Raw genomic sequence first — 23,892 nt, 5'->3', positions numbered from 1 at the left:
GTTTGGTCACTCGTTACGGTCCGTGAACCAGTTACTAGCGCAAAAGGTTGAAAGAACGATCTAAGAATGCTCGAGAAGCGTTCGAGTGGGAATCGGTCAGTCGTCGTTCGTCACCCCAGCCCCGTAGCAAACGTTGTTACTCAGTCGAACCGGGGCCAAACTATACGCGCGTAGGTTATACCCTAGACTTAATCATACTTGTTGATAAAATTGACTTTCTTTCTTCGCTGCGGCACCACGTGGTACCATTTACGACGCCATCGTAACGCAGCCAACCACGCGCCAACTCCAAGCGTACGCTAATCACCAAAAGCCATACGCGCTGCTGAAAGCTGTCCGTAATAGCTGATAGTTGTTTCGACGACGTTTTGAGGATCCTAGCTCGCTAATGGTGGCCTAGCTAACCCCGACAAACGCGTTTCCCTCCGTTCGCGTCCGTTCGATCGTCGGGCTAACGTCTACTAAATTCGCCTAAGCTCTTCGATAGTAAAAGACACTTATCTCGACTCGCGCGTTTCTCCCTAGCCAGAGGTTTCTCCCTGCAAGGCTCGCGCGAACCTCGAGGAACATCGTGAAGGACGAACTCTAGGACTCTCGTCGGGCTGACAGCGTTTCTTCTGGCGCCTCGATCCAACGACGATCGAGATCCACGTCACGGACGGCTGACGAGATATATCTCGCGTTTAAACGAACACTGACCGAATGAGAAAAGTTCGCGAGACAAAAAAGGCTCGATCGAATCAGCCGGACATTTTACACGCCTCTTCGTGTCTCAGAACTCAATGTTCTTTCTCAATAAAGCGCAAGATGCATATTTGTTTTTCTTTTTTTTTTTTTTTTTCTATTTTTTGCACGAAAAACGCGACACTGTCAGCCCCGTTTATCTAAGTAGCACATCTATTTAACGATTACCGTTTTCGTTGACGAAAAATCAAGGAGTGGACGGGGAGGGGTGGGGGTGGGGGGAAGAAAGAGACAGGAAAGGGACAAGAGGGGAGGGGGTGGGAGATGGGAACGTTTACCTATCGAAAAGCACCAACGTGTCATCCATTCTGTCCTTTTAAGATGACAGATTCCGAAAGAAGCCACGCGGAATGAGCATTACGTCGGTCGTTACGTGTGTCGACTCCGGTTTCTAACCAACGTGACTAAAAACTTTTTATCCTTCGTTTAGACATGTGTTCTACTTGTAGCAGCTTACTTAAACGTTAATTGTACCTATGTATACCTTATGCATAACCTATGTACTTAACTCTTCGCGTATATATATATATATATATAATTATACACATAATTATATATACTTTTTTTCTTCCTTTGTGTATCATACATAACATTAGCAAACGTACAATATTCTATAGAATATATTCAATATATTTTGTATCCTTGTATAATATCATATATATGTATGATATGCTCTATATATAATAATATATATGCGTGTTATGTATATATATAAATATCATACATATATACCGCAATATAGAATTCGTAGCGATATTTCCGCGCACAGTTCTCTCTCTCTCCGCAAATAGAGTGTATTCTTATATATATATATATTTTTTTTTTCGTTACATATACAATAATAATTGTGTGTCCTTCGTTCATCTCTCATATTTATGTATAATCATATATTTATATTTATATTTATATAATATATTCTATGTCTATATTTATTTATATATGTATAGTGTGCGCGTCCGAGCACGTGAGGTTACTTTTATAGGGAACAGAGATCGTGTTTTACGCACGGCGAAACGTCGTGAACATACGTCTTGTCAATTCGTCGCCAATTGTTTATTATCGCATTCTTTCGTCGTGTTGTTCTTTTCTTCCCTTCCGGTTCTTACCTTATCGCGCCAACGCGAGTCAAATTCGCGTTTACATCGGCCAATTAAACGGCTGGCACGGCCAGGTTATTCAATCGATAAACGCGTCATTTCCGTTTGAACAACCAAAAGTTATCGCAATCGTGTGATCGACGCTCAGTTCACACCGGCAGTTTCAAAAAAAAAAAAAAAAGAAAAATCGACTGGGTCGTCCAGCCAAAAATTGCAGCCGATTGAACGACGCTCGCGTGTCTTCTCGACGCAAGAGAGAAACAGATACAAAGAGAAAGTACAGAGACAGAGAAATGAAAAGAAAAAAAGAGAAGAAAACCGAGAAATAAAAAGAAACGCATGGAAAAAAAAAATATGTACAAGCGAAACTCCGTCGAACTGGCCCAAACTCGTCGCGTGTTTCATTGGCCGTTTCGTTCGTGGATTCCAACGTTCGCCGCGGATCCGCAAAAATAAACCGGCGAACCGGGGAATCCCGATCGAGGCGGCGAACACACAGAGAAGAGAAGAAACGAAATATCCCTGGGTGGGTGGATCTGTCCGTGGCGCCGATCTTTTTTTCGTTTCGTGTCCGTCGAGCGATCCGCGAGACGGAAGTGGAACGCCAGCCGCGAAGTTGCCGCGAGCTGTCGCGTAGCTCGCGGCGTGCATGCGATGCGTGTTGTTGCATCGTCGTGGAGGAGGAGGAGCATCGCTCGTCGATCTTCGTGCCACGCGATGGTGCTGGTAGGTCCTCTCGGCCTCTTCGTGCACGCGCACGACTCGCGCGGAAGTCACGAGAAAGGAAACAAGAAGGATCTGGTGGTGCTGATCGGAATACTCTAGCGATCGAGAGGAGCCCCGACGGGATGTCGCTTGTTCTCCCTTGGCTCGAGCGGAGGGAAAATCCCGGATATCGGTGGCGATTCGCGAAGAAACGATTCTTCGTAGGCCAAGGTCTTCCGTTTGTTATGCATACCGACGACTTTAACGGAAAAAGAAAAATTAACTCTCGTCGTTTTGCATGAGAGATACGTGTTCTGGAATTCGTAGTTCGCTTGAATACTGGCGTTTGACATGGATTGATGTTTGAAAAAAAAAAGAAAAAAAATGTAAATTGTGTGTTTGCTTGAATTTATTTTCTCGAATAAATTACTTTTTCTTTTTTCCTTTCTTTTGATAGGCATCTTGGAATTCGTGGTGCTAGAATATCAGGTTTGATGCGGATTATCGATGTTTGAAAGCGAATTTTGAAGAAGTGTGAGTTGTTTCTGCTTAATATATTCTGAATTTATTTTCTCGAATAAATTACTTTTTCTTTTTTTCTTTCTTTTGATAGGCATCTTGGAATTCGTGGTGCTTGAATATCAGGTTTGATGCGGATTATCGATGTTTGAAAGCGAATTTTGAAGAAATGTGAGTTGTTCCTGCTTAATATATTCTGAATTTATTTTCTCGAATAAATTACTTTTTCTTTTTTCCTTTCTTTTGATAGGCATCTTGGAATTCGTGGTGCTTGAATATCGGGTTTGATGCGGATTATCGATGTTTGAAAGCGGATTTTGAAGAAGTGTGAATTGTTTCTGCTTAATATATTCTGAATTTATTTTCTCGAATAAATTATTTTTCCTTCTTCTCTTTCTTTTGATAGTAGGTGTTTTGAAATTCGTGGTGCTTAAATATCATGTTCGATACGGATTATCGATGTTTGAAAGCGAATTTTGAAGAAGTGCGAATTGTTTCTGTTCAATATGTTTTGAATTTATTTTCTAGAATAAATTATCTTTTCTTTTCTTTTCTTTTTTTAAGGAACTTGTAGAGCTTGAATACTATACTTGAAATTGATCTTTGGCAACGAAAATTTTGAAATTTACAGGATAAGTAGAAATTCTGCAATTCTTTTTATCAAATAATAAATTCAAAATTTATCTTGTTGAATTTTACTTCAAATAACGGATTGAGCAAAACTTCGTATTTTAAGGTAATCTAATAAATTCTGAATTTATCTCCTTGAATTTTATTTCAAGTTACTCCGTGAGCAGAAATTTCGTGATTTTCAATTAATCGTTTCTATCGTGCAAACTCTATCTTCGCGAGAAAGTTCAAAAGAACAGACGAGCTTGAACCGAGATTCGCCAAATTCAACCAACTTCCAACAAGCAATAACAGCCAGTATCGGAAAATATTCTGTTTCGTTTGCTGAGGAGGAGAGCAAAGAATAAGAAAAAAAGGCGTGAATAAATTCTATTGAACCTTCAAGCACGAGAGAGGAAAGTTTCCATCGTCTTCCAACTTCCGGTTGCATTTCCCGACTGACGCGTCACAGAAACGGAATACAAACGTTCACCACCTACGTTACATCACGATTAACGTCTCTCCGCTGTCGCGAAACATTGAACTCAGCCCAATTTCGTTGCCGGACGAAATATTTTCAACGGAATGATCACAGAGCGCGACGAACCCTGTGTTTTTCTACTTGGGACAACACTGTTCTCAAAACACTGGGACGAAGGGAAACGTAGGATTTAGGACTGGCGGAGAACGGTGGAATTTTCGTGGAATTTCGAGAGCTTGGAACTTCAAACTCCTTCGTCGCGTCCCATTTTCGGCGAGTGGACGCGTGAACTAGTGGCAACGAATCCGACGACACCTCCTCCCCCGACCGTTGATCGCAGTTTTACGGCGTTCTTTTCGCGCCACAGTTGCACAGGCATAGATCGGCGTCCTTGAAGTACGTCTGATGGTACGGTACGTATCTTGGTTGTGGTCCGGTATAATTATTCCTACATCTTATCACAAGTACTCGTCGGTCCTCCCGCTCATCCTCGACACATGGGACTTCTGCAACAAGATAAGAAAAACGACGTTACATTGGATACGTTTCTGCGAACAATAGATGAAAAAAAAAAAAAAATACGATCGAAAGACACGAGTATATATATTCCGAAATTTTATTAACATTTTAACGAGTAGATTATGGATTTGCACGGCGAAAAGTGTAATTGCTACAAACGACAATGAAAAATTGTCGGTAATTTAAATTCTCGAAACTTTGTGGAAAAAATATAACAACATTATATAACAATTCACTTGATCTCGTTTTAAAGTATAGAACTTTTACACTGGTAGTTGTTTTTTTTTTTTTTTTTAATTGTGAATGTGAATGAGAAAGTTGTTTTTTTGGAAATCTAGTGAAAAGAATACTGTTTTTTTGGAAATTGTAAGAACTCTCGTGACTGAATCTATCATTTTTCCTTTATAACGATTCTTGAAAATTTGTTGTACGACTTTTCCTCGTCGTTTTATTGAACGTTGAGTATAAAAATTAAACGACAAAAAATTCAAGAAATCTCGACGCTTCATCATCTAACCGTAATGTTCAAAGTTCAATAAAATGGTGAAAGAAGATCGTACAGCGAGGTTTAAGAGATCGTTGTAAAGAGAGGAAGAAAATCTTCGAGATTATGAGAGATGTAGTCATAAAAAAATTTTTTAACGTTTCCAGGGACATTTGAAATTTTATAACATTTGAAAGAAGAGCATCCTCATTTTTCCACTCGCTACTTGATGTAAAATCGTCTTTGAAAAAAATGAACTCACAATTATTAGAGATTTTACGCTTCAAAATAAAATCAAGTAGGTTGTTACCTTTTTTTTTTACAAAGTTTAAATTATCGACAATTTTTCATTGTCATTGGTACAATTATGTTCTTCGCTGTTCATAATTTTGCAAAATTTAATTCATAAGATTCTAATACTTATATATAATAAAGTATTCAAATACTTGTGATAATATATAGTAGATGAAACAAATTTTTATTTGGATTCGACACTTTTAATTGTTTAAGAGAATAATTTACAGACTTGTATTTACTGAGATACGATTAAGATTATATTGATAAAACATGCAAAATATCGTTTGGCGAAATATTTTCAGCGTCGTACTTTCCCCTTCTTCTCGTATTTTAATGCAAATATTTTATTTCAATTTCACACCGAGAACGTAGTTGAAAATACCATTTTAACGCTATTAATAAATACAAACAATATAAATACTATTTAAAATTGATTTATAATTAGGCAACCTGAACTCAATTGAGAAGCACCACTTGAACAAATATAGTTTGCCAACCTTTGGCACGAAATTATCAAAGGAATCTAAACTTGGACAGTTTTAGAAAGATAAATGTTGCAAACGCTGACGAATACGTTAATAATAGAAAAGTCGTTTTAAAATTAGCTCACTTTACAACAGTAAACGATAAACTTGTCTCGCGGAAAGTTTCTTACTGCTAGTCGGTTTTATTTCAATCACGACGAGTATAAGAGTGCTTATTAAGAAATTCGCTCATTTCCCCCCAAAAATCGTGAAAATTTAAACAATTAAGGAAATTCATTTTTCACACGGATAAGGAAAGTAATTGATACAGCAAAAACTTTAATACAGTTGCGCGTGCACGTCGTTTGAAATTAAATCATAGTGATATTAATTTCATCAAAAATAAAACGTTCGTTAAACTGCAATTGCACATTATAGTAATCAGAGAGAATGTTCAAACAAACTTATTACAAATAACGTGATTCTCATAATTTCTACTCGTGAATCATTTCTGCGTTTATTCAAACTGCAATACAAAAAAGTCCTTTATCAAAAATTGAGAAGTCAATTAAATTCAAATTACTAAAATTGTCTGCTAATCGGTGTAACAAAGTACAAACATAAATTCGTCGTCAATGGCGATTTAATTAACCCGAGTTACTCAATTTTTCTTTACTAATATGTACATTTTGTAACTTTCCAAAACTTCATTTTCTTACAACATATATTTAACCTTTTGCGCTGGAATGACGTGCCACGCACGTCGGAAATATTTGGCCCAGAATTGCAATATTTTCTCAGTATTAAGTATGTTGAAATATAACCCAGGCAAGACAAACAATAAATTTACTACTTCTTAGTACATAATTAGTAAATTTATTGACTTTCTATCCAGTGATATACCGATGAATTAAAAAAAGAAAAAAAAAGAGACGAATTATACGGTTTGGTCACTCGTTATGGTCCGTCAACCAGTTACCAGAGGTTAAGAAGACCTTAAGAATTTTGAAACGCAGGTTTTTTGAAAATTATCTCCTGCAATACGAACAAACACAGAAAATAAACAACCAACCCGTACAAGATACCATTGAATTAAAACCTAACTAACATTATTAAATGCAGGTACAGGGATCCAAGGAAACTCCAGGGACTGCAAGTAGGAAATAACCAGCTAACAATCATAAAAAAAAAAAAAAAAAAAAGACCTTAAGAAGACACGAAATGAAACTGAATCCCACAAATCTGTCAGTACGTCGTCGTTCACGATACGAAGCAAGAGGTGGCCAACGATCAAGGTCAACTTGCCACAGCCTCACGTAATACCTCGAAGTTCGCCTCGAGCTCTCGCATAATCTCGAAACATCCCGCGCTTTACTGCACGAGCCTCCCTCATCAAATCTAACGGATCGTCCGATTCGCGCATCTACCAGCGTGTTGCAGTGGCAACGACGACAAAAAAGACTCGCGGAAAAGAGACGATAACACGCGGACGATCGACGAGCAGCTTCGTTTAGCGAGAATCTGACAGAGTGGAAAGAACGAGCAGCAGTAGAAGCAGTGGGTAACACTATAGCAGCAGCAAGCAGAAGCGAGAAAATGGAGACGAGAGCCCGGTCGCGTTGCTGTCGTCGTCGTCGTCGTCGTCGTCGACGTCGTGGCCGTGATTTACATGCAGCCCGGAGGCCATTGTCGCGGTGGCTTTTACCGTTCTCTCTCTCTCTTACTCTCTCAACTTGCAGATCGGCTCCGGGTCCGTTTCACTGTGTGAGAAGGAGCACGTCGACACGTATGCAGGCTTCCTCTGGCCACCTCCGCGGTCCACCGTTGAAATCCGGGAATTGGGTTTCGCGTTTGGCGCGTCATTACGTTGTTTATGAGCGAGGGAACGCGGCGAGACAGCGAAAGAAAAAGTGTCGCACGGACGCACCGGGCAATATTTACCGGTCAAGCGACGCTATACCGTACCACCCGCGTTTTCAGGATTTTTCCAGCGGAACGAGTTTTATACGGCCGGCTGATCCACTTTGCTTTCGAACAACGACCAATCGCCGCGCCGCTTTGGCATGATACCAATGGGGAAATCTCGCCGTGTGTGAGTAACCTACGTGTGTTTCAGTAACCTAACCTGCGACTTTTCCTTCTTTCGTTCTCTCTTCCTCTTTCTCCCGTTCAGATTCTGCTTTTCCATCATCTTTTATCCGGCACCATTCTTCAAGGTGTCTCTCGCTTTCTCTCTCTGTCGAATGTTCTTTTTTTCTCCTTTCTCAGTTTATCTGAATGGATAGTAGAATTTTCCGTGAGAAAGACTCCGAGATATACGGGATTATAGAGTCTTTACTTTTTCACCCGCTGCGTGAAATCATCTTTGGGAGAAACGAACTCGAGACTATGAAAACAGAGAGAGAGGCCTTGAGCTTCAAGATGAAACCAAATTGTTGCACGATTTTCATTTGCAGTTTTTTAAGAAAATTCGAACCTAACGTCATATTTCGTTTAAAAAAAAAAAGTCTGTTTCTATTTAAATTTTTAGAAAGAACACTTTCGAATAATGCTCTCGTGGAAGTAGTAATGCTTTCGGGAAATCCGTATATGATGAAAGTTCGATCGAAACAAGTTATTTTAAAGCATTTAATTAAAAATCCATTTTTCGAGTGCCATTCACTGATTTCGCTATAAACATTGACACAGCTGTTTTTAACAATGATGAACAAATTATCTTAGGAAAACTTTCATGTTTCCAGTCTGTCTGAAACTTGATATCTTGCAATGCAAGAATATTTTTCAAAAAATTCGACGTTTCAAGTAGAACCTGTTTAGAAACATTCCTAAACATTCTCGATCGCTAGTTGTAATCATTAATTTTACTGGCTCTTGCCTGCTGTGTTTCACCAAAAATCATTCAAATCTCTAAAGCCTACACCGTTTCGCGTCTACAAAATTATTTCTCACCTGAAATTAATCTGATCTGACTAGTCACTTTACTGTTAATTTTAATTTCACCTTTGTTACAAACAATATCGCAAAAGGAGGGCGGTGGAAGTTTTTCAAACACGTGGCACGAGTGGCACAGCTTTATACCGGATCCCACAGGCTGACGAGGGCGTGTGAATTTTCATGAAGAGGCGCAACGCGATGAAAACGACGAGATACGCGGCGAGTGGTCTTGAAACCGGCGCAGCAGGTGAAAGGTAAAGGACTGGATTGCGTGATGAGATGCATTACGAGCGATTACTCCTGTTTCTCCTGTTAACTCCCTCGCGCCCGCCGCATAATGCGTTATTAAACAGTTGTTTCGAGCAGCCTAATGGGAAGCTCGCGCAAATTGCTCGTTTGAATCGCGGATGCCTTTTAGCTATGGGTACGACGCCTTTTGTCCTTTTGTTCTTTCACGCCTCGGCAAAGTCTGATTTTCATTGCAAGATAGTGACATTGCGTCTTTTTTTTTTTTTTTTTCTTCTTTTTTTGTAACGCGAATGATTCGACGCAAGTTTGGGGAATTAATCGACGTACAGCGACTGACATTGGCATTCGGACGACCAATTAAATTAAGTGAGATTGTTATAAGTTTGTAGAAAGAAATCGGAGAGTAATGAACTTGGCTCGTTTTAATACTTGGTGCCTCTACTTTCAAGATATACCGTTTTATTTGTTTTATTCTAAGATGTTTTCACATTGTGCAGCGGATGGCAAAGTGAAGACACTTGTCCTCGAAAGTGCCATAAATTGTCAGAGTAAAAAAAAAAAAAACATTTCCTTTCGCGACTTAATCTGCAATGGACTTGAAAATTGAAACTTCTCAAAACTTACTGTGTTGTTATTATTATTTTGCTAATTCGTTGAACTCTGAAAACCAGGCAAAAACGAGTATGTTGAAATTTCGTCTAATATTCAGAGTTCAATGGGAAAAAATCATACATAAAGTTTCCGAGGGTCGTTGTAAAGAGGAGTATATTGTAGATTCAATCATAAAAAAAAGTTTTTCAATATTTTTATATGCTACGACAACTTGAAATGTAAATTTTCGTTTATTCGCTAGTTATCTAATGTAGAATAGAATGAACAAAGACTCTCAAAGTTTTGAAATAAACCCAAATTTATTGTACTATTGTAACTGTGATTTTACGAAATTGTAGCAATTTAAATATGTAGTGACTGAATATTACTATGAGTCTTCCTTTGCATTTGAATCTTTCTGCATGAATGTACATACGTATATCATATTGTATCATACTTTTATACGTTGATAATTAATTAAATGCACTTGTTTTTGGTAAAACTGGTCTTAAATTTTAATACGACGTGTCCTTATAAAATTACTAACAATTTTTGTTACCGATAAAATTCTTTTTACAGGTTACAGATGAATCTGGTTCTGGAAAAAGTTAATCGTATTAGGTTAGAAATAACATGATTCTTTCTTTCGTTTTCTAAAACCTCTCCCACAATTGTTTCATTAGCGTATTATCATTTAATACAGAAAGCTACAATCAGTTAAACGTCTCTTTAGTAGGATATCTTAAATTACGCGTATAATTCTACTTGTATGTAACAACCACAATCAGGATTATGATTCTCTTTCGACATACGTAAAATAACATAACTCAATTCGTTAAATTTAACCCCTCGACCTTATTTATTATTCACTCTTCCAGAATTCTCTATTCTTAAATTCCCGCTTTTATGTTGTATTTAAATTTTAGATAGACATAGATATATATATATGTGTCTTCCTTTTCTACTTGAAATATTAAACGTCGGAACTTTTATTATTTAGAAGCACCTTCATTTCGCGTTATTCGATGCAGCAAGTAGCGTGGCCAGCTTCAATTATTGAAACATAAACTATTTTATACAAAAAAAGAATAAGATCACCCCCGACGATCGTCCCCGTAACTGCTCGTTACGAGCCTCGTTCTAACATCTTCTAAAAATCCCGCGCAACGTAATACAACATTCTCGGCGACGTACCACGACGTAACGGCCAGCATCACCGGCGTTAAACGCGGCGCGGTATGCAACAATGTTCCTAAGAGTGAACACGCGGCGTCTCGCATTCAAAGAGTAAAAATTCAGCTAAAAGTTATTTCCGTCCTACCCAGACAACACTATATTTAAGTTTATAGTCAAGTCCTTCTCAAGCGAACGAAGAGAGAGAGAGAGAGAGAGAAAGAGAGAAAGAGAGAGAGAGAGTCGCAAACAAAGTCGCCGTGCAAAACCCAACCGGCCACCGGTGCACACAAGCTTCGTACATCACGGTTTTATTATTAGCATAACTCTTTCGAGGACGCTGGCATCCTCTTGATCCTGCTCCGTGGTTTTATGCCCGTGGCGCGTTCGCTCCCTCGCGCGAACGCCCATTCGTATTCTCGTCGCTGACATACAGTATCACTGTTCACGATATTTCAGCAGTAATAACGATGTAATAACTGTGGAAAACCAAAGGGGCGTTCGGAGGAACGAAATGGTGGAAAGCGAATGGGGCGAGCTGCATTTCTCTGTGTCTTTGCGTTTTAAAGCGTTCTCTTTCTCTCTCTCTCTCTCTCTCTCTTTCTCTCTCTCTAGGTTCGTTGAATTCGAGAAGCTCGCCGACAATGTGGTTATACGTATCGTTGTGTCTAAGTATTAGCGGGAATGAACGGGACAACTGGCGGCTATAAATCGTCGGCTCGGCAACGATTTTAGAAACGCCCGCTGTCGCGATCTTCGAATGGCCGGGGGGATGTTCCGCGGTAATTAATGAATCGCCCCCGGAATTAATATTTGCACGGGCCCCGGATTTCTCTGCTTATGCGTTATTAAGTGGTATATACCGTGAAGTTTTCTACCCACGTAGGTGGTATCACTACATTATCGCACGGCGGATTTACGTCTCAGTTTAGGTAGCTAGCTTCTAATCTCTTCGAAGATTGCGACGCGTTCTTTCTCGTTCTCGATTTTTTTGGTATCGCCGTTTGTACAGTGTCGTGCAAGGAACAGCTTCGTTTGCTTTTTTCGAACGAGACAGATATCTTCGCGTCTTTGAGAAATTTAAAAGCACTTATATCTCGTGATATTGAGAATTGTGTACCGTGAGTCTCGTTCATTATTATTATTATTATTATTATTATTATTTGTTAAAGTTTCAGTGTAGAAGCTGTAAGAAGAATAATATTGTGCATAAAATGTTTATTTACTTGAGGAAGTTATTATTATCCTTTTTTTGTCATTTGAACATGCTCTACATTTTTAGAGCTAAAACGAAAGTGTAAGTATATCATTGTTAGACTTTCGATGCGTTTGTGGGAAATTTGACAGTGCAGAAAATATGCAAAAATATATAAAAATATAGAAAGTAGAGTGTCATTCAGTAGTAAATTTTCTATGCTAAATAGTGTTTACAAAAATTACATAAATATCCATCATTACATAAGTAAAGCTACACAATATTAGTTTTCCGATTGCGAGGATATGATATATCTATTTCATGCATATCAACAATTTTCTTCGATAAACCTTAAAAAAGTGTTCACAGCAACTAAAAATTTAATTACAAAATGTAATTACAGCGAAGAGCATAACTGTATCAATGGCAATGAAAAATTGTCGATAATTTAAACTAATTTTGACTTTGTAGGAAAAAATTATAACGATCCACTTGGTCTCATTTCAAAGCACGGAGCTTCTACTTTAACAGTCGTGAATTCGTATTTTTTAAACAGATTGATTTTACATCACACAGCGGATGGAAAAGTGAGGATACCTTTCTCTCGAAAATTCAAACGCGCGTTAAAAATATTAAAAACTTTTTTCACGACTAAATCCACCATGATCTGGAAGATTGAGATCTCTTTACAACGATCCCTTAAAACTCTTTACCGCTGTGCGATTATTTTGTCGCTGTTTCACTAAATTTTGAACGTTATGGTTAAACGATGAAATATTAGAATTTGAACCCTAATACTTACAATAAAATGGCGAAAAAGAATCTTTGGCAACAAGTTTTCAGAGATCAAGGGGAGATTTCCATCTTCAAAACGACAGCTCCTGTGACGAACAATTTTAATGTTTCTACGCACGTTCGAATTTTTACAATTTCCGAGAGAAAAGTATCCTCACTTTTCCAGCCGCTACGTGACGTACAGTTTTCTTCTTTTTTTTTTCGAAAGAAAAAAAAAGAAAAAAACTAATTTACAGGGAAGCCAAACCAGAAGCTTTCGCATTTCAAAATGAGACCAAAGCGAATCGTCGATCTTTCCTTACAAAATTACATCGGTTCAATTTTTCATTGTTATTGTGTTGTATTATTGTTATTCGATTAAAATTATTGTCGTCGATTAAAATCAACTTGCCAAAATCAAGTGTCCAAGATACGCAGACGAAATAGATACGTACGTACGTATATTTAATATTTCGAAATTTGATACAGATGAATTTAGATAGCAAAGGGCGGAAGAACGAAGAGAGAATAGGGGTGGACCTCCCTCTCTCTCTCTCCCTCTCTCTCTCTCTCTCTGCATCTAGCACTTCGCGCAGCCAGTCATTCATACATACACAAAAGCTCACCGGCACTCTTCGCTCCGAGAATGAAAGATCGGGCGTCGATGGTAAAACGTGCTTCCCCGGACTTGCTAATGGATTCCGCACTCTGATTTCACCTTCTTCTCTTTTTTCTCCCCCCTCCCCCGCTCCTTTCTTTTTTATCTTTTTTTCTTTCTTCTTTTTTTTTTCTTTTTTCCTCTTCTCTCTCTCTCTCTCTCTCTCTCTCTCTCCCTCTTTTCTTTTTTTTTTTTTATTTCATGGTCCCACTTAAATCCACGTACTTTTCGTGGCCTTTGTTGAGGCGGGCGCGTACTTGGCGTTCTCGCGGAAAGCTATATACATAATTGAAGCACCAGCAGCGAACCCTTTAGCCTTCGACTACCCGCTACACACCGCGGCGAAAATCCATTTATTGTGTATTTTTTTAACCGAACGCATCCCGATTCTATTAAATCTCCGAGCAATTAAGCGTTCCGTTTGCCAAAGGAATCGATATTTCCCGTTTGACTGGCCTGTTCAACGAAAGACGAGATCGGCCATGCAAATGAATTTAACACCAACCCTCGTTTGTCGTTGATAAGATAGAGAAATATCTTTCTTCGGTGTTCTCCTTTGATATCGAGAGTTCTGCTTCTCTCTCTCTCTCTCTCTCTTTTTTCTTTTTTTTTTACAAGATACACTCTTTTAATTGGTCAGAGAGCGCGCTTTGAAATATTTCGGTGTGTCGATGAATGAGTCTGTGAGCGTGTACAACGAGCACTGAGATTTTAAGTCAAACGCGTATCGGTTGTTCGTGAAACGAAAATATCGTAATTTCAGTATTGATGAAATATACGGAGTGTTTCGTGCTTTCTCGACAAAGTCGTAGGAGCATAATCCACAGGTAAAAAAAAAAGTATGTCTAACGCTTTGTTACAAAAACGCGCACAAATGTGAAGTTGTAGCCTGAATCGATTCGAAGTTTGATTTTTATTTATGGGGAATTTTAAAACAAAACAAACGTGTACGATAACTGCACGTAAACGAATTCAACGAATTAATAGTTCAGTCGCTGAGATAAAGTGAAATGTTCAAGAAATTCAGAGTGTGTAGCTTCTGCGTCGATGCAGAAAATAATCATTTTCAAGGTTTTTCTTACGTCTAAGTTAAGAAATAACTCAACTATGTACTCAAACTATGTTCAATATTTATCTATAGTTTCGTGATTAAGCAAACAAACGTATAATATTTTTTTCTCACTTTCATTTGTAGATTATTGTCCTACATATACAGTTCAAGAATTTTGATGAAAATGTAACGATATACGAGACACTCTGTATGGAATATTTTTGTGTAATCGGCATAAAATGAATAACTCAAAAGAAAGGATCAAGTTTATATTTTTGTGGATAAAAAGAGTCTCTGTACTTGAAAAATTCTAACAACGAGTTCCAAATTTTAATTTCCCCCTAACGAATCATTGAAATCTCATAAAATTACAAAATTCAGACGAAGGCACACCAGGATCATCAAAGATTATTAAACAGATTATGAAATCGTTAAAATAATTCATTATAATTTATTTATCACAACGTTACAAATGTTTCACTGAAATATTTCTTGAAATTTCATAAAATTACAAAATCCAGACAAGAAAAAAATTATCGAACAGACTGTCGAAGTTTCCTCTCGCGAACGAGTCGAAGAGAACCGCGAATAAAACACGAGCACCTGGTCAATATCAAACGAAACAATTACGATTTCAATGAGTTTAACAACTTCGCCGTTACTTCGAAGTAAACTTTGAGAAACAAGCCCATCCCCTTAGGTATAGTACCTAAATTTTCAACCCCTTTGCTAATACAATTTCATGGGGCGAAATATTGGGTATCTTCCAACAATTTATTTTTATCCGTTCTCTCGATTACGTAAGAAAGTCAATCCCCCGTCCATCAGCCATCCCGCAAGATCCCGCGAGGCAATTAACTCTGTTTCTATTTAGCGCTCAAACGATACAGAAGCGATCGGTTATTTCATTAATACGTTTAACTCTGATCGCTAATGCAGTTTCCAGATGGCAATTAGTCATTGATACACGGTTTTTGGAACATTTATCGGACGCTTTCCAACCGTCTAATCCCCTTAAACACTGTCATTTAACCTTGCCTTATAATAGACAGTTTTCAGTTACAATGAACAAATTGTAGGTATTTATAGCGCGCTGGTTGCCGGTGTATATCGTATTTCGTGACGGTGCTGCTCTTTAATCATCCGAATTTCCACACCGGACCCGTAATAGACGCTATAATTCCTGTTTAATTTCGATCGATTCGTCCGTTAATTCCGGACGAAGTTTTATCGGTAGTGTTTATATAGCAAATCATCTCCTACTGCCCAGACACACTTAACCTCTTGCGCTGGAATGACGTGCCGCGCACGTCGAGAACTTTTGTGTCCCAAAAATGGCAATATTCTCTCAGTTTTATGTATAATCCAGGCGAAAGAAAATAATAAATTCATTACTTCTCGAATAATATCTATCCCGACGAGTTCAAAAAGAAAGCGACGAATTATTGTACATTTGGTTTGGCCACTCGTTACGGTCCGCAATCAGTTACCAGCGCAATTAAAATACGTGGCACATTGGTGTCTCGATTAATTATCAGCGAATTTGTCTTTAGCATCCTTCAGGAGACAATTGCGATTAAAATTACAGATTTTTCATCCAGAGGATGAACATTATTATTGCTATTATTAATTTCCAAGTGTATTCTCAGTTTTGGAGTTTGTGTCTGATTTATGCGAAATTGGCGAATAGAGGTGAATTTTACTTTGGAGCATCATGCTGCCGCTGAGTTCACACTGAAGCTTGCCAAGCGTGTTTGTCGACAGTATGGACAGTTTAGCAAACAGTGAACAGTGTTCAAACGATCTGTTCGCGAGCTCTAGACGTGTCAGCATTGTTTTTCTCATTCTTGGTTTTAATTAGAGTCCGACTTTCGAATTTCAATCAGCGAACACCGAGCATCGAACAAGTCAGCAGTTGTTCGTGAGCTATTCTAGATATCTAGTATTTTAATATCACGTAAAAGCTTAAATAGAATTATGTTTTAAAAAATAAAAAAAATTTTTCCAACATGTAACGGTGGTTTTAAAATTTGACCAGTAATAGATGTTCGAATTTCCAATCAGAGCGGTCTATTCGTTACAGCGAACGAGATTTTAAGACTTTACAAGTGTTTCAATTTAGAAAAAATTAAGTAAAAAAACTTAAATTTCTTGAATTCAAAAAAATTCAAATATATATATATATATATACACGAGAATATACAACAGCATCACACACGTATCAACCGTGAGCAGCTAGTACAGATTCATCGTCAACGTCAAAAAAGGTTAACTCGCGAATCATCTTTAATTAACACGAAACGACTTGACGTTTCATCCGCAATCCGAAAAATCTTCCAGGCAGCAATCCCCTATCGAATCAACGTTGTGAAATTCAGCTGGCGGAAAGGCGGCGCGACGCCTCCGATCGCGATAAGCCGGCCGATTTCTCCGATAAGCAAACATTTAATCTCCGTGAGTAGAGTATAACCAGCGGCGTAGTTTGGCCGCAACGTTTGGACTCTCCATATTCACGGTTTCCCTTCGGTGCAACATCGCGCGTAATCCAGTCGTCGTTGCCGGGTCGGTCCGGAGGGTTCCAACGAGTCGAGTTATTAAGCTGGCACGAGCGGCCGTGTCCAATACCGGAAAAGTGGTAGAATTTAATTTAAAAAATAGGTTTGTCGGTGGCACCGTCGCATAGAGCGCGCACAGTTTTTTATATTTTTAATTTCCACCGGAGAACGTCGTTTCTATCTGTCACTGACATACCCTCCCTCACTCCGCCGGTTTTTCAAACGAACGAAAAAAAAAAGGAGAAAGAGAGAGAGAGAGAGAGAGAGAGAGAGGGAAAGGGCACACATCGGAGCTATTCTATCGATGTATGATCTGGCCGCTGATATATGGCGGTAACGTGAGCAAAAATGCGAGGCCGATTGAATTACATTGAGTTACGTGTCGTTACGCAACGTACCCCTACAGGACAGAGAGAAGCCTCGGCAAATTTATAGTACGACCTTTTGGTTACGTTTTGATTTTGAAAAATCGTCGCCGCTCGAAATTACGATCCCACCCACGCCCCGCGCGTTTTGGCACGTGCGCGCCGACCATATTTATTTGTCCCACGTGTTCTCTCGGGGAGAGAACTCACCCTGATCCGTCTCTTTCCCACCCGTTTCTCTTTTTTCATTTCGTTTCGTTTCGATCGCGCGATCTCTCTTATTCTCTCTCTGGCGCTCTATCCCTCGTTCTATCTGTCTTTCTCTCTCGGTTGACGCGGCAAGCGTTCCCGATTTCGGATGGCCCCGCTTTCCCGCCGGGGACAAAATATGCGGCCCGAGGAAACGACGCTTTATAATATCACGGCTGACACTTATCGTTATGCATTCTTAAGTGATAAATCTCGAACGAGTCGCGGAAACGTTGGAAATTTTGGGCGTGGGAGACGGCGCGGGAGAGACGGTCGCGACGCGGATCTTTGACGCTTTGCAACCGGGCCACGCGGCTCATTTGCGTCTCGCTCGCGGATTTACGTCCGCCTTTCTCCGTTCGTTTGCATTTCATCGAACAGATACTGACGCGCATAATAATTGTAGTTTGCACGAGGCGACAGACAGATATTTGATTCTTCTTATTATACACTAGAGAGAGAACAGACGACTGAAGCCTGAAATCTCTGCCAGAGGCGTTGAAATAAAAAGATCGAACTTTGTGATACAACAGAGTACGCAAGCTGTTATTTACATGCATTCTAAATTATATTAATATCGATAAATTAATTAATTTATATATATGTTATATACATTATAAAAGTATTTATATATATGTTATATATATTATAAAAGTATTATAAAAGAATTTATATATGTGTTATATATATTATAAAAGTATTATAAAATAATTTACATATATGTTATATATATTATAAAAGTTTTATCCACAAAATATCCAACAAGAATTATAGATTTGACCATTTTAATAGTTCTAACGTTAAATGCATGTCTATCTTTTAGATGATAAATCTAACGTTAAATGTATGTCTATATTTTAGATGATAAATCTACGCATTGAAATAAAAAAATTTCATAACTTATATCCTACATACTTCTTAGTTTCGAGTTACAAATAATTAAAGAAAGTGTCCAATATATCCACCTTATTTCTCAACGCGATGCTACATGATTTGAACTCGATATTCGAAAATATGAAATATTTTTCGAATAGTCTCAAATCCATTTTGAATTTCTTCCTGAATAGATTTTAAATTGCTCCAAAAATAAAGATATAATGGATTGAGTTTGGTTTAACGTATATCGATAGGTCAAACAAAATGGACACATTGAACATTTGAATCGTCTGCAATTTGAAAACTAAGGTATGCAGGATATTCTTGATTTATTTTATTGTACAGATTCAACACTTAATGAGATTGAAAAATCATCCTGTACATGATCGATCTTAATAATTGTCTGTAATTTCGACTTTGGTAGAGAGAAAAATTTCGGGAAATGGACGATTCTACGAATATTCGATTTCGATGAGGAAGTGGGTCAAAAGGAAGAAATAAAATTTTTCATTTAATAAGTTCATGTTTCAGAGAACATTGAGAGTTTGGACATTTTTCAAGTATATTTGAATTCGGTTAATCTCGAAGTAGACAGAAGCGAGTAATTGACAGGAGGTTATTCTAAAAAATAAGAAAAAAAAAGAGGTAGAGTAACTTTCCTCTCTGAAGCTTCGTTTCCGAGAAGAAGACATTTGAGCACGCTCAGTCAGGAATTTGATTGTTTTTATAGGAACATTCGACTCTGTGTATATTCTTGATTTATTTTACATAGGGTAGGTGCACAAGACAATCGATTGTTCACTTCGATTAGCCAAATTCGGGTGTTCAAGAAATTTTAAATAGAATTATTGAACCAAATTCACGAATTAGTGGTTCAATAATTAAAAGAGCATCGATGCTCTTATTACGCGTCGAATATAAAAAAAGAAAAAAACTGAAAAATTGATAGTCCGATAATTACTGATAACTGAACCACACACGCTGACAATGAACAGTATTATTTTCGACGATAACAGAGAGATTTAGCAATCCTAGCATCTATTCTTAGGAATCATGCAACGATTTGAGATTCTATACAGAGAATAGCTCTGATTGTGATTGACACGTATGACGTGATGAAGGGAAGCTTTAGGCAAAGAATAGATCAGCGAATCTGGGAATGTTCGAGGCTTGATGTTATTAAAATTGTCAGGTATCTTTTACTCCAAATTATCTCAGTAATCACATAACTTTTGTTCCGTTTCGAATAACGAGGGAACGATATCTTAAAATAATATTATAAGTTGCTCTTCTTTTTCACAAATTCGATAAAATTCTAGAAATCGGACGAGTCCGATATTAAATTATGAATTCGCAACCAGAACGTTGCAACAAAAGGCAAAATTCAACGAAGTAAACTTCCCTTCGAGAAACGAATTCCAAACAAATGAATGGCCGGTAAATAAATTCCAAATGAATAACCAGCAGAAAAAAAAAGAAAAAGAAAAAAAGAAAAAGAAAAAAAGAAAAAGATTCCAAATTAACGGAACATTGGTCTTCGATGAATTAAACAAGTACTCCATCGACTAGACTTCTTCCATTCCAGCGAAGGGAATTTTCCACCTAAATATCCTCGACCAGCAATGCAATTACCAAGCGATAAGAACATAGACTGCTCACCGCGTAAAGTGGATTAAAAAGAAAGCGGTTGCGAGGAGGAGCAAAAGAAAGAGACAGAGAGCCAACTACCGTCGCCAAAAGCCACTGTGTGTCCTCCCGATCGTTTCGACCACATACACCTTCGCCTCTGGTTGTGCCTCTTAAAACGTATCGATTCACATTAGAGGACTACCAGCGATTAAACTATGAAACCTGTATCAAAAAAAAAAAAAGAAATTGGAGTACAGGGAATGGGAAAAATTTTATAGTGCAATAACAGTAAATTCTTACAATGATAAAAACGGCATTCCCTTAGATAGTTTCTACTACATTTACAATGTCATAATTTTAGAGGTCTAAATTATCGCGTAAAGTGTACGAATAAAATCTTCAAAATTGCGTCGTGGTGAATGTACAAAATTTCTTTAGAAAATCATCAGTTGGTCGTTTCAACCATTTTCCCACTTCCAGCAGGAACATAGCCGAAAATATCCAGTCGGATCAAGATTGTTCGGGTAACGACTGTTCTCAGCATCCCCTTGCTATAAAATAACATCGAAATAAAAATAACCGAAGAAAGAGAGAGAAGAAAAATGTTCTGATAAAATAGAAACAGAAATAAAATCTTCCAAGTCGAAACGTAAGACACAGGACTCTCAAAAATTTGAAGAATCTCACTGTTATAAATAGTAAGAAGGTTATCAATTTTTCGTGCATGCTGCCAGTACCAGCGTTAATTTCCGCAGCCGCGCGGAACACGACCGAAGAGGAAAGAAAAGAAAAAAAAAAAAAAGAAACCCAGCCAGATCGGTTGTTCGAGTAACGACTATTATCAGCAGCCACCCCTTCTGAACTTACATATCGCGCTATCCATTCGTGCAAGGACAGTCGACACCGTGGAAGAAAGAGGGAGCGCGATATCCCGACGATTCGAGGAGACGGAGGAACGATATGTATGTGCACGTGTGTATGTGTGTGTATGTGTGTATGCGACGACGAGGAAAGAGAGGAGTGCAAAAGAAAGACACGGAGAGTTAGTCGGTCTCTTTAGCTCGGATATGTGAATGCGAGGATAGTAAGGGTAGCTAGATGTATGTGTGTGTGTGTATGTGTGCGCGCGTACTGCTGCCGGGCGAATAGGTAGAAAGATATCTTGTGGGAGGGGTTGGCCACGTGGCGCCGCGGCGCGCCGTTCCGGCGCCGATATCCCGCACACCCCGTGAGCTCAGTTTCACTTCAACCCCCAAGCGGCCGAACCAGACGACGGCCGGCTCTCACGTCTCCAGGATTCGGCCTCGCCGCGAGACCAGGGCTGCCTGTTTCGCGCCCACTCTATCGACCTTGCTCCCTCTCTCTATTGCCCTCCTTACTTCGAATATCCTCTATTCGACGAATTCTTTCTCCCCCTCTCCGCCTCTCCTTTTTTCCTGAATTATCGTACCGTTTGTTTCGAAGTTTAGTAGCAAGAATTAGCCCAATTCCTGGAATTAAGCGTAATAATCGGTCCGTTACGTAAGAGTAGCTGGAATTCTTTTAACTGTAAAGAGATCTCTTTGATTGTTGGAATGAGGCAATGCAAGGGTTGAATTGAAAATTATAATTCTTCACTTTCAATGTTAGAGTACTCTTATGATTAACAACGAAACAATTGGTGTCGAAAGATGAATGCACCCTTAATTTGATTAAGTATGTAATTTGGTAATTTCAAGCCTTTCAAACGGTTAAATCAAGTATGAAATCAATTACAAACCTGGCTTCGTAATCGGTTAAATTAAAATTCTATCTATTCCGTAGTGGTACGTATCCATTCTTTGGAAAGTCATCGGAAGAGCAAATAGTTTGTCCAACAAAAGTCCAAACGGTTCAAAGTTGAAATAGTTCAAGTTACACGTTTAGACGAAACAGAAATTCGTTCAACGTACTAAATACTAAATACTAAATTTAATACTAAATAAAATTTCGTTCAAATAGACTTTGTGTTACATTCTACGAAGTTCGTGAGGAACAGAATAGTCGATTGACTTACATCACTATGAGAATACATACTATATCTATTATAGTCGTGCTAACTATCACGACCTTCGACTTTTGCGACCGTGGCTACATGGCATACTTCACGCTTCCGCGTCTGTTGGCAGAATTTCGATGGACCACGTCGTTACGTCGAACGCCGAGATCGTGTCCCTATCTTTTTTTTCTTTCTCTTCTTCTCTCCTCTCCTGTCCACCCTTTTTCTTTCTTCTTCTTTTCAGGCTTTATAGGAGATTCTGTAGGGGTTTGGTGTAATGGATATTGGTATCGTAACTAGTTGGCTGATACGACGAGATAGATTAAATGTTTCGCAATGAGGCATGCTCGATCGAGAGAATGGTCTCTTTTTTTTTTAGATGTTAATACGATTGATGGAACTAAGGAACTGAGACTCCTGAGAAAGCGTTGCATTTTCCTTTCATTTTTCACAGAAGGGAAAATTTTAAAATCTAATCGTCGATCTCGTCAATGGTACACTGTACAAAAATCGTCTTTTAATTAAACTTCGTTGTTCGAAAATTATTTATTATATATCAAAGGTATCGATTCCAGAGACATTTTAGATATTAAGGATTTAGAAATTTTTGTAAAAATTTCGTCAACGTGACTTTCGAATAACATTAGAAAACGAGAATATCATAACGCAATTATATTTATCGTAAATGAGATGTAAAGATGCTCAATTAGTCGTAGATTTGATGCAAATAGATAATTAAAAATTTTCTATTTTTGTCGCTCGAAATGTTAAAATTCAGGAATAGATAATTTTCTCCGCGAGGGATTATTTTCGGATGAAAGTTTTCAGGATTTCTTCGGGATGAAGGATTCACATATGTCTCCGTTATAATGTTTGACATTACTGCAGCAGAATTAAGCGAAAATGTAATATTTAATCAATTGCTGGAAGTTGGATTTTAATTTTGAATGAAATCGGGGAAAGCTAAATCGTAAAAAGTTGAGTGAGTTTCTTCAACAACACAACTGCGTTTATAACCTTCTGCAAATCGTTCTTGGACAAATGTGAATATAATTAAATAATATGCGTGTCAAAACGTTAGAACTTTGAGAGGATCCAAGACAAGAAGAATATATTCATCAATATATTAGTCCGAAACAAAAGTAGTTCGAAGAAAAAGTAGCAAGCAAGACCTATCAAGCAAAATTGGATTGTAGAAACTTGAATTAGCACTTTTTCTTTTATGTACTTTCCCCGAGGATTAAATCGCTTCTATAAAACTAAGGTTATCGCGAAGCTTTATTTCTCGTGTATATAAAGACGATCAAATCCTCTCGAGCAAATCTTAATTATATTTCCAACGTGCGCATTTCAATCAGCAATTACTACCTAGTGTAATGTATACAAATTTCAATTTGATGACATGACAAATTAATCTATTGTCTACACGTCACTTGTTAGTTCGCGGCAGCCTCAAGTAGAACAGGATCGTCAGAGTCAGACACGATTATTAGCGAAGATCAATCAAACCGTTTTCTTTAATAATTCTGTCACTGAACTGAATAAAGAAACCTGTATATTCGTATTAATATAAATGTTATATTTATCTCAAGTAGAACAGAACTATCATAGTCAGACACAATTACGAGCAAAGACTAATAAAAATCATTCTCTTCAA

General features: G+C 38.1%; 1 protein-coding gene across 1 annotated transcript in view; it reads right to left on the bottom strand.

The window, feature by feature from the left end:
- Positions 1-214: 214 nt before the first annotated feature.
- Positions 215-23,892, bottom strand: part of LOC122531366 (forkhead box protein O-like) — a 91,781-nt gene continuing 68,103 nt past the window's right edge. The window contains exon 7 of the mRNA XM_043659209.1: positions 215-4,661. The gene's annotated coding sequence lies outside the window, so the exon portion shown is untranslated. The remainder of the gene's footprint in view (positions 4,662-23,892) is intronic.

This window comes from Frieseomelitta varia, unplaced genomic scaffold (assembly GCF_011392965.1).
Source record: "Frieseomelitta varia isolate USP_RPSP 00005682 unplaced genomic scaffold, Fvar_1.2 scaffold_395, whole genome shotgun sequence".
Classification (NCBI taxonomy): Eukaryota; Metazoa; Arthropoda; class Insecta; order Hymenoptera; family Apidae; genus Frieseomelitta; species Frieseomelitta varia.
The sequence above is the reverse complement of the archived record's forward strand: the minus strand, read 5'-3'. Positions and strand labels throughout refer to the sequence as shown.